A 12,905-nucleotide genomic window follows, 5' to 3' on the forward strand; every position below is an offset into this window, starting at 1 on the left:
CATCACAACAACGTTTCACCAGGCAACGCCGGTCACTGCTGTTTGTGAATGAGAAATCGGTTGGAAACTTTCCTCACGTCAGCACGTTGTAGGTGTCACCACCGGCGCCAGCCTAGTGTGAATGATCTAAAAAGCTAATCATTTGCATATCACAGCATCTTCTTCCTGTCGGTTAAATTTCACACCTGTAGCACGTCATCTTTGAGGTGTAGCAATTTTAATGGCCAGTAGTGTGCATTTTTAATTCAAATTTCACTAAGTAACAACATACTTAGGTTCTGAACTCCAGTTTGCGGCAACACTGACCAATTTTATCTGAAAGAGGATTCACTACTCCAAAAACTTTGGTAACATATAAGATAGCTACAGGACAACACATTAATGGCCAGCGGCTATGGAAATAAGTTTAACAGTTGTAGAAGAAGATTTATGATTGATACGAAATTCGGCTAAGTATGCAAGATGCCGATAAGTAATTGAGTGACCTTACATTTACTCTCAAATACGCTCCATGGCCAGGTGGGCTATCTGGCTTATAAGCACAATGAGCCTTATGACGCAATGAGCGCTAGAAACACCAAGTGTAAGGCGTGAAATCCGTGATATCATTACGGCAATTTGCCTAGAATATACAGGGCGACAGAGTGCCGCAAACGGCCGCACCTAACTTAGACTAAACCCTGTCTCCGGTGTTGTTTGGATTTACTTATGCACTATTTAGAACAGGTCAGTTGTATTCAACAGCCGGCCTAAGTGGCCGTGCGGTTAAAGGAGCTGCAGTCTGGAACCGCAAGACCGCTACGGTCGCAGGTTCGAATCCTGCCTCGGGCATGGATGTTTGTGATGTCCTTAGGTTAGTTAGGTTTAACTAGTTCTAAGTTCTAGGGGACTAATGACCTCAGCAGTTGAGTCCCATAGTGCTCAGAGCCAATTTGTATTCAACATAGCGGGAAATAACTATAAATGTAAAGGCTGCTTATCAGTATCATGTAAAGCTGAAACATATAGCGCCAATCTACGGCAAACACGTATTCTCAGGTGGCTCCAGGCAAGCAAACAACAGTAATAGCTGATGAAATGTACAGAAAGAAATATCTAAGCACGGCGTGCCGAAACGGAAAATAAACAAATCACAATGTAGCTATTGTACAGGTGGCTAGTTCGACAAGCAGCTAATATCAAGCTATACAGAATTACTACAACCAGATGTCTTAAAAATAGATAACATTTCCACAGAAGTACAAAGAATTTCTATTATCATAACTGATCTGATGAAAGCCACAAGAACAACTGATACATACTTAGAGGCCGCTTTCCAGTTTCGCTCTTGAATTCCAAAAGCAAGATAGTATTTTAGCGAAAATAATCGGAAAGGACATGATCGATGGAAGTACTGATTCAGAAAATAGGGAAATCTAAACGACGTTTGCTGAAGTAGAAGCAAGGGCGACCACATTCAGAGTGCAGTGGGAATTCCACAGGCAAATTTAGAGGAGAGAGTTGATGAGTGGCAAGAGTACACTGAAGGAGTCAATGATGCAGTTGTCGGCAGACTCGATAGAAGAAGTGCAGAGTCGGAATGGAAGAGGTGGGGTATCAAGTATTCGAGTCAGAATCTAAAAGAGCCTGGGAAGACAAAAAATAAAATAAAGCAAAAGGGATGAATAATTGTCCATCGTAATTTCTAAAATCGTTGGGAGATGTGGCAAACAAACTACTTATCATGATTAAAACATTCGCAACAGTCATGCAGCTTTAGCAGGTGTTTTAATCCCAAACATTACATGCAACATTTGTAACGTAACACGAACAAAAATTTGTGTAAAACGACTATTGAAGCTGCTGTAAAAAAATCTATGAGACTGAGTAGAATCTGTGAAACTGGGGACGTACTATCAAACTTTCGGTGAATCATCAGCCACACAATTCCGAAGGTAATAAGAGCTAGTAAGAGCGAGAACTCTCGCCCAATGACGTTTGCGGTTCGTGCTTCCAAGTTGCTGACAAGGAAGTTGTACAAAAGAACAGAAAAGAAAAATGAGAATATATTACATGACGGTCAGTTTGGCAAGAGGGAAGCTAAAGGCACAAGGGATGCAGTTCTGACGTTGCGGTAGACAACGGAAGTTAGTCTGAAAGAAAAGATCAAGGCATGTGTACAGGACCTGTCCTGTACACATGTCTGTCTGGAAAAAGCATTCAAGGATGTAAAATGGTGCTACACGCTCCTAATTCTGAGAAAAACAGGTGTAAACTATTGATAATGACGGATAATATTCACTATGTACAAGAAACGAAAAGGACCAATAAGACTGGAAGATGAAGAATGAAGTGCTTGGACTTAAAAGGATGGAATCTCCTACTGTTTAGTATATATTGCGAAGAAGCAACGATGGAAAAGAGAAATGAAGTGAGGGAAAAATTTAGAGTGAAACTGTATCAGTGATATTAGTCGTTTATGCCACTGCTGTCGTCTGTGAAAGTAAAGATTCACGTTTTAGTTTATATGGACTGTAAATTCAAATTAATACAGAAGATGGATTGAGAGGATACTGAAGGAAGACGAAAAAAGTAACGAAAAGTATCAGAAATGAGAACAGCGTGAAACGTAACGTCAATGTACACTCAGGCTCATAAATTAAGGATAATTGCAGAATGTGGTGTCACACAACGCGGCACTACACAAAACTGGCACTAATAGCATATGCACATAGGAGACAGACACGACACAGATCTATAAGTCCACGGCACACGTGATGAGTTGAGAAAACCGTCCCGAAACACATGTGCTACAAAACTCCACTGTTTCCTGCGCATGTAAGCCGACATAAATATGGTATATGATCACCATGCACACATATACAGGCCGCACAACAGGTTGGCACACTGTGGATTAGGTGGTCGAGCAGCTGCTGGGGTATAGCCTCCCATTCTTGCTCCAGTGCCTGTCGGAGCTCCTGAAGGATCTGAAGACGTGCAGTGATACGTCGACCAAGAGCATCCCAGATGTGCTCGATGGGGTTTAGGTCTAGAGAATAGGCAGGCCACTCCATTCGCCTGATATCTTTGTTTCAAGGTACTGCTCCACGATGGAAGCTCGGTGGGGCCGTGCGTTATCATCCATCACGAGGAAGGAGGGACCCACTGCACCTCTGAAAAGGCGAACATACTGGTGCAAAATGACGTCCCAATACACCAGACCTGTTGCAGTTCCTCTGTCAGTCCGATTCGGACAAGACCTAGAAAACAAAAGTTGACTATTATTCTGCTAATATACGACGATCAAAACTCTTCAGATGTTACCAGCGGCTCTATACCGTATTCATAAAGCAGTGGCCTATATTTATGACTTAAATTATTATTTTTTATTACTTACAGTTACGTTTTCTGCTAAGAAAATCTCAGCATGCAAATGTGCCTTTAAACTGCCCCCTGAGTTGCGAGGCGAAAGGACACACCTGCATGCGAGCAACTCACTTTAAAGCACATTGCATATATAACTCTACAAATACACATACATGTCACACACAACATACATATCATAACATAATATTTACACAAAACAGATTCCCAATGTTTATATGTGATGCGTGCGCCTATAACAGTTTTATGTTGATTTTGCACCTACCTCGCATGCGCAGTCATGTAAAGTTCAGTACTTGTGCGGCCGTTGCGAAGAAAATTCATCGCATGACACATAATTTATTCTCAGTCAGTGTGTTCATGTGCATAAGATGTATCAGAGACAACATTTATCATTATGGTTTCCGCAAATGTGGATTAACATTTAAAAGCAGGTACCAAATCCCAAAGTTACAAACACTCGTTAACATGAAATTACGAGTTATTATTGCTGATAGTCTTCTTCATACATTATTGCACTTGAAATGTCTTTTCATTTCAGATATAACGTCTTTCCACAACATGTCGTCTTTCGCAGTTCCATGAACCGAAAGCATACGATAACTTTATAAAGATGAGCATTATCTATGGTAGTTAAATGTCATAGTTCGCAGGTTTGATACAGATGCGTGTGTGCGATTTCTTGTAGCACAGTTTGTATTTCTTTCGTTGGGTACACTGTTTATTTAGACTGATGTCACTGTATTTTTCCTAGGTCGAACATCGCCTGATACAAGACTGCTAGATTCCCATTCCACAGCATAAGTTGGTGAAGGCGTGGAAGCATGACCTCGGAGGGCACGATGCAGGCGTCGATCCTCGTTTAGACCAGGTAAGAGTGTCCGTCATTTCCGAAAACAGTTTACTCCCTTAGGACCCGTCCAAAATTCCTCTACCCGACCAGTGGTCTTCCTCGTTTTGGAACAAGGCGACCGTAGGTGCAGTAGGAGACCAGTTCTTGCTATACAGACTTGCAGAAATGCAGCGCAGTAAATGTCAATTTACGATGCACTTAAAAGTGTCTGTGGACTTCACCATGACATTTTTTTCACGTTCGCAGTTTGTCAAGCGACATACAAATATTCGTACACACGTAATTGGGGTGTAGAACAAATGTCCGTCGTCAAGTCTTTACCCAGCAATTCATAACACGATTCTACATAAAACAGTTTGTAAACAAATTTCAAACATAAGTAGATCATCACGTCTATATGCATAGCATTATATTGTCACGTGGAAGAAGGTGTAATTAGGTAAATGACGAACACTGACTTCACTTAAGGAAAGTTTTTCAACAGTTGCACATACAAGGGCGCGGTGTGAACTACCTCCGCCCAGAACACATACTGTATATATATACAGTTACAGAAAATTCCAGTACATTGATTCTTGACATTTGTGGATACTTCTACAATGTACTCGAACCGAATACAGAAATAAAAACTTTTGAGTTCAGGTGAATTTCAGACTCACGACCCTCCATGCAACAGTCTAGTACCGTCAACACTAAACCACATTGACTATGTTACTCAGCTTCTTCTGCGACTAAACGTCCACAAATAGTTACATGATATGCAAGTCTCACAACTTTTCACATACGGGCACATGTAACAAGTACAGGTAACATATACAACTGAAAATATATCATTTAGCTTTACCTAGAAACAGATTAATACATAGAAACATGATACATATAGGTTTTTTACATAGGTATAAATACATACAAACATAATAAATATTGGCTTTACATAAACATGGAGACATATTTGGCTTGTCTACACACAAATATGACTGGTAACATTGAAGTATATTTCATATAGTTTTGCATACGTTTCCAGTATTTACAATCATTACAAGTTTAGATCTATGTTTTGCTTTTGAAAATCAAGTCACTTAAACAGAGTACGATTAGACACGACATCCCACAACAGGAATAAGACGAAGCGCACAACAACAAATAAGCAGATAAAATCAATGAACTAACATCAAACACAAAAAAATACTAGCGACACGAGTGTAATTGTGCAGTGCAAGCATGGTCTTAGCTACTCGTAAGTGTTTTTTCAATGGTGAGATGCATATCCAATCAGTTTAAAGGGGAAAGTTTAAGGATGTAGAATGATTAAGTATTCACGTCAACCAGTCATTAGAAGTCGAAGACCGATGGGTCAGACAGTCAATCTCATAGGGTGAAAATATATATTCTTTAATCATGTATAAAAGTTAATATAAAATTATGTATCAAATATCGGTTCGACAGAGGATGGTCAGGTTGATTTGTGAGTAAAACTCTTACCTTAATCCAGTGAGGATCAGATTTCTGCACCGTTGACATTTCTACATAATACTGGTGATTTAGCTTATCCTGCATAAGAAGTATACGGTAACCATTCACATTCTTCAGGTAAGAGTTACACTCATTCAAGCCTTGAGACAGACGAGACAAAGCGTTGGCAATTATGTCTTTACTCTTAATATATTCAATTTCAAAGGAATAGTTTTGCAAAGATAAAGCCCAACGTGACAATCTGGGATGTACCAGCTTGCAAGTTAGCAGAAATGTGAGAGCTTGCTGCTCGGTATAAAATTTAGTGTGCTTACCACATAAATAATAATTGAATTTCTTAAAGGCCCACACTACAGACAGTGTTTCTAGTTCTGTGGTAGAGTAAGTGTGTTCACACTGACTAAGTGTGTGGCTCGCAAAAATAATAATTTTCGCATGTTCTTGTTCTCGATTCTTTACAACTTGAAACAAACTGCCTAAGCCATAGAATGAGGCGTCACATGTCATAAAAAAATTTAAGTTAAAAGCATGGTGATGCAAGAAATTTTTTCGTTAACCGAAGCTTGCTTAATACTATCAAAGTCTTTCTGAGACTGGTCAGCCCATATCCATATTTGATTCTTTTTGAGTAGGTTCCATAGATGTTTGCTATTTAATAGTTGGTGTGGTAAAAATCATCGAAAGAAATAACGAAGTCGAAGGAAAGATTTCAATTGCTTTCTAGTCCGCGGACTATAAAAATTCCTGATTGCGTCTATTTTTCCTGCGCCAGGTCATATACTTCGAGCAATAATGATATGTCCAAGATTATTTCACTGCAAGCAAATTTCGACTTTTTCAGATTAGCTGTCAGTTCAGCTTGTGCGAATTTATGTAGAATCTTTTGCAAAGTATCAATACGTTCAGACCAAGTCTTGCTAGCCACGAGCAGGTCATCAATGTAGTGTGCAACTGATTCAATCAATTCGTCACCAAGTACAGTATCCAATGCGATGATAAACACGACTGAACTGACGTTCAGACTGAAGGGGAGGACACAAAATTGATAGGTTGACCCCTCGAATATAAATGCTGCATACTTTCTAGAATCTGGCGTGGTTGGGACAGTAGAGAACAAATTGGTCAGATCTATGGTAAAAAAATACTTAGAGTCTAAAATATCTGGATTTGCTCCTCTAAATTCTCAGGTTTCTTGCAAACAGGTAAAATAGTCTCATAATTGCACGAGCATCCAAAACAACTTTGATATTCCCATTGGGTTTCTTTACAACAAGTAAAGGGCTGCAGTAAGGTGACGTGGAAGGTTCAATTATATTTCACTCTAACATTTGTTTCAACTCATGCAACGCAGCAGGTCGTTGGGATGTTGTAGGTTCTGTGGAAGAAAATCTGGTGAAGATTAACTTCTATTTTATACTCATATGTGTTGATCGCACCTGGCCGTTTGCTAAATACCTGCATAACATCATAAAGTTCATTGCGTTCATCATGTGTGACAGCTGTTGTTACTAATGACTGATTAATAATTAAGGTTTTCAAGTCCTCAGACTCTGAATCAGGTGTGCTTTTCTCTGTGCCAAAATCATCATTTTCCTGTATTAACTGAATGTTGTACCCTGTACAATATTTATCGTGCTTCAGAGTCCTGGTATCCCAGTAAATCGAAATTTCACTGCCCTTATCTTTAAGTATACATTTACGTTGGGACAAGACAATAGCGCTGTCCTTCTCGCGCAGTATATCTAAACCTAAGATGCTGTTACTAATCAGGATCTGGACGACGAGAAATGGCCATTGTACGATTACATTACCTTCCCTGACTGTCACATACCTGTTTCTTAACCTTAGAGGAGTTATTGCCTACAGCAGTTACAGTTTTACTATTCTGGGCAGGATACTCTGGTACAGGTTCAAACTCAAACATTTTCTTGTAAAAATCATATGACAAGACACTAACAGCCGCGCTTGTGTCCAGAATAATAGTAGTAGGAATACCAGCCACTACACCAGTAGTTGACGTCAAAACAATTACATTGGTCGATGAACGACATTGTGTGTTCTCTTGTAACAGTTCATCAGACAAGTTTTCGTCATGATTATACTTTAATAATAATAATAATGGTTGCTGTGTACAACTGTCAGCTACATGATCATGGTGCCGTTGCAAAGTGGGTGTGTAAGATAATAAATTTAAACTGAAGTGTCCCCCCACCGCCCCCCCCCCCCCCCCCAATTCTTCCACAGCCACGACCTGGGGCACAGTAGTGACTGTTTTTAGCTTGACGTCGTCACATTTGTAGTGGGTTCAGGTACAGACGGAGGTGGAGTATCACTAGTTACTTAGATAATGTTTACATATGAGTATTTATTATTCCAGTCTCCGAACTGTGGCGGCAGTTGCGTTTTCATGTTCTGACTGACCTGCGGGTTCGTAGATGCATTCCAGTTCTGAGTCTGCATTTGCGGCGGTGGCAATTGCCGCTGGCCTATATTATTGTTTTGCTGCGGTGTTGTCGCAGTGTTTTGACACTCGGCAGCGTAGTTTTTTGTTACTCCAGCTCTGTTACTGGTTTAGTGAGTATTGACAGTTTCTCTTAAAATATTTGTAACCAATCTGATAATTGTTATAACTGTTGTAGTTGTTCTTGTTGTTGCTGCTGTTGCGCTGTCTCTTGTTTGGATTGCCGCCATAAGAGTAAGAAGTGTTATAGTTGCTGATTGTGCTGTGCTGAGAATGTAGGTTATGTTGTTTCTATACATCTGTCATGTGAAGCGTGGATTCTATTGGCTTGCGTGTCCGACGGCAACCGGCGCGCCTGAATTGGGTTGGCTACCCTGCGTACTTTGCAAGGCGCTGGTGTAAACAATGTAACAGTTCTTTTGCCTTACGGAATGCTGGTCCTCGTAAAGTGTACCAACACAATCGAACACTGTGTGAAAGAACTCTGCTTCGTTGTATGGGATGTGCAGAATTTTTTCTTTGATATGAAACGGCAGTCTTGCCTTCAATGGTTCAGGATCCACAATCTGCTATGAAGTCATTCCTGTACAGATTGTGACCCAAATTTAGATAAAAAGCCTCTCTCAAATTGTTTGTACGTGACGCATCTGTCGGCTTCATTTAACTTCTCGGATATAGGCGACAACGGTAAGATAACCTCCTACGGCCACTCCACGTACAAGGGAATGCATTTCTGATGTCTTTAAGAAAGATGACACGATGTATGGTTCCTTTTTCAGATATAAAGGCTGAAATTGTGTGTGTTTTATGAGGCTCTCCTTTTCGTTGGTATTGTAGTAATATTTAGTTTCAGAATGATTACTGTAAGGTTCAGCTGGCTAATGGCAAGGAAAATGTTGATAATTATCACGACTGCAATGTAGTGTGTCATGCTGAGGTTCGTACTGATGATCTTGTGAGTACGTAGTTTGCGGTGTGCATGCGTCATAAATGTACTTGTATTCATTGACAATCAATGTGTTTTGGTTGCTACTACCGTCACTGCACACTGGTTGTACGTAATTGTCAAACTGTTTCGATTGCGCAGTGGCAGATTGTGCTGCTTGACTGATCACGCGTTTGTTGTTATTTATAAATTCTGCGACAGTGTCGTGAACAGCAGTAGGCAATTTTTCGTGTAAGCACTTGTCAAAATATTTGTCTTTTTGCTCTATCCAACTGTGAAATTCTCTATTGATGCATGAGAAATGGTTGCAGTGTGTCATCGTACTTTATCAGAAAGCTGTTTGTCAACTGTGACAACCTTGTTTTCGACATCGGATATATGAGTTTTTATGTCATCATGCACTGGCGGATAAGATTTAATATGAGTAAATACAGACTCTCATGTTTAACTGAGGTTGTTCACTTGTGCTTTCACATCTGTCACATCTTCATTCATGTTTTCTTGTTGTAATGAAAGCTCAGAAAATTTCGCGTTGAGGTCGGACACTTGTGCAGTCAGTCACATGTTTATTTCCTCAAACGGCTACATAAGGTATCGTTTGACGTTTTAAGTGCAGCTAAATCTGATTTAATTTCATCATGTCGTGTTTTCATCTCGTCATGAGAGTGGTGCGTATAGACGTCATCCGTTGGACATGTTGTGTCATTTGTTTCATAATAGCATCGAACTTTCTGACAATACTACTGATGTGCAACTGTTCCGCACCCGCCACGTCGTTAGAAATGAGGTAAGATATCAAAATGGGTTCGGAACTAGATTTAGGGGTGTAACTGGTAGACGGTCTTTTTCTAAATTTACGTCAACAGAATAGCAAATAATATGTCGCTCGTTAGTATTAGAATCAACCGCAGTGTCGCTTTCATTATTTAATGGAATGTCAGAGTCGGATTGCGTCTGTCTTTGCAGTCTCCGGTTCTCTATCTTTGCTAATTGTTTTCTAGTCAGTACCATGCCACACGTAATTTGTGACACAATAAACATTTAAACTCGCATGTGTAATCAGGATAAATGTAAAAATTAATGTCACTGTGGGACAGTGTCTGTACAAGGAAAGTAACTCTTGAAAGTAATGGTGGAATTTTGAATACAAAAGGCTGCACGCCATGTTAAGTCCCACAGAACTAAAGTCGGCCATATTGTGAACTGATAAGACTGTATTGTTGCACTGTATGTATAATGAAAATAATTTTGGAAACCGCGATGTAGCTTAAAGTTACTGCTACGGAAACGGAACATTGTGATAGATCTAACAAACAAGCTACGATAATTCAAAACGTTTGGGCAATATTGCTGATGTATAGATGCGGAGCCTTACCTTGTATCCGCGATTGCACGTGTTGACAAAGAATCCAATAATTAGTCTTTCTTCAATGTATTCCGGTATCGTATCCCGAATGTCGTTTGTAATAAATATGTAACAAATGGAAGACAATATAGTGCATATTACAGTGCGCCCATACACGAAGTCGAATATTTTTTTTGTCTCATTCGTAACTCGATCGAGGCCATGCAATAAATTATAGTAATGAATTTAAAAAATTTGTAGCAACTCTCGACGCCGAGCATGCCATTTTCGTCAAAGGTACGTTCATGTATTTTTAACGGTGTTTCTTCTCTGTGTCTTTACTAAAATCGGACTTCATAATATGACAGCATCCGAAGACGACGATGGATCGAGCTGGACGACATTTTTGCTTAAAAGTACGGTGTCTTTTGCCATGCCAAGTCACCCACCAATCCAGTAATTAAACTTTCTTCAATGTATTCCGGTCTCGTATCCCCAAGGTCGTTTGCAATAAACATGTAACACAAGGATGACAATACAGTGCATATAACAGTGCATCCATATACGAAGTCGAATTTTTTTTCTTGGCTCATTCGTAACTCGATCGAGACCATACAATGAATTATAGTAATAAATTTAAAAAAAAATTTCAAACTCTCGGCGCTCGAACATGGCATTTTCCTCAAAGGTCCGTTCATGTATTTTTAACGGTGTTTCTTCTCTGTGTCTTCACTAAAATCGGACTTCGTGATATGACAGCATTCGAAGACGACGGTGGATCGAGCTGGACGATTATTTTGCTTAAAAGTACGGTATCTTTTGCCATGCCAAGTCACCCAACAACTTTGCAAGGACCAAAGACACAAAGTAAAACATACATAGGTTAGTAATAACTGTATTCTGAAATGAAAACACAATTTAAAAGTAGAACTACATTATATGATTACGAGTGCCGTTTGGTTGCAACTCGTGAGTTGGTTGGTTGGTTGGTTTGGGGAAGGAGACCAGACAGCGTGGTCATCGGTCTCATCGGATTAGGGAAGGACGGGGAAGGAATTCGGCCGTGCCCTTTCAGAGGAACCATCTCGGCATTTGCCTGGACTGATTTAGGGAAATCACGGAAAACCCAAATCAGGATGGCCGGGCGCGGGATTGAACCGTCGTCCTTCCGAATGCGAGTCCAGTGTCTAACCACTGCGCCACCTCGCTCGGTCGTGAGTTAAATAATGAAATATTGTAATATATATGGTGGTGTACCACATACGCCGGATCCGCACAAGATCTAGAAGACAAAAGGTGCCTCTTATTCTGCTAATGATATGACGAACAAAAATGTTCAAATGTTTCCATCGGCTGCATATAATATTTATACAGCCGTGGACTATATCTATGACTTAAATAATTATTTTTTATTACTTACAATTATGTTTTGTGCTAAGAAATGCTCAGCATGCAAATGTGCATTTAAAAAACATACACTATATTTTGAGGGAGAAATTTCTGAGAATACATGTTTGAAGCCTAAAATTGTATGTTAGTGAATAATGGACTGTCTGAATACCGGAACAGTAGCGAAGCAGTTTAGATGTGGTGCTACAGAAGGATGCTGAAAATTCGGGGGCAGATTAAATAAGGAATGACGTTCTCTACAGGTATGGGTAAAGGGAGGAACAAACGGAAATGACGACAAGAATAAGGGACAGGAGAGTAAGAGGTACGTTTAGGTACCATGAAATAACTTTTTTGGTGTTATAGGGAGCTGCTGAATGTAAGAACTGTAGAGGACGATTGAGTTTGAAACATATTCAACAAATAAGTAGATAGAGAAGTTGGTATGTGAAAGGTATTCGTGGCGGTCCACATTAAACCAGTCAGAAGGCTTCCATAGTTCCAAGCACGTACACTTTCGATACATGTTTTGCCCAAGACTGCTGTTCCTCCCTCTATGTGTCTGTCACGTCCTCTCTCTTTTATCCGTCCATCTTCTCCTCCTTACTCCGTCTCTGTCCATCTCCTCCTCTCTGGACATACAGTCCATCTCATCCTCCGCCTTTCTATCTGTCCATTCCCTCCTTGCCATCTCTGTCCATCACGCGCTCATCATACCTGGTCATCACTTCCTCTCCCTACTATCCCTCTGCTCCTTCCACCTTAGTCCACCTCATCCTAAACCATGTGTCACTATCCGTCACCCAACCGGACACCTTCTGCTTAGACGTGCCCATTTGCGTATGTAGCCTCTTATCGTAACGAATTTCTATGATTTATCGCTGGATGGAACGTCGCACTGCTTTGTAGTTCCAGGCAGCGGCCACGAAACGTATGTAGAATGCTACAGGTGAGTTTCCATAACTTCAGTCTGAACAGGTCTTCGTGAGGTACAGTGGTAAAAACCTGGAGGACGCTGGGGTTTGTGAAACCCCAAAACACCAGCCTGGACCCACAAGAACAAAAGTCAAGGTAA

Source organism: Schistocerca americana, chromosome 5 (genome assembly GCF_021461395.2).
Source record: "Schistocerca americana isolate TAMUIC-IGC-003095 chromosome 5, iqSchAmer2.1, whole genome shotgun sequence".
In the NCBI taxonomy this organism is placed as follows: Eukaryota; Metazoa; Arthropoda; class Insecta; order Orthoptera; family Acrididae; genus Schistocerca; species Schistocerca americana.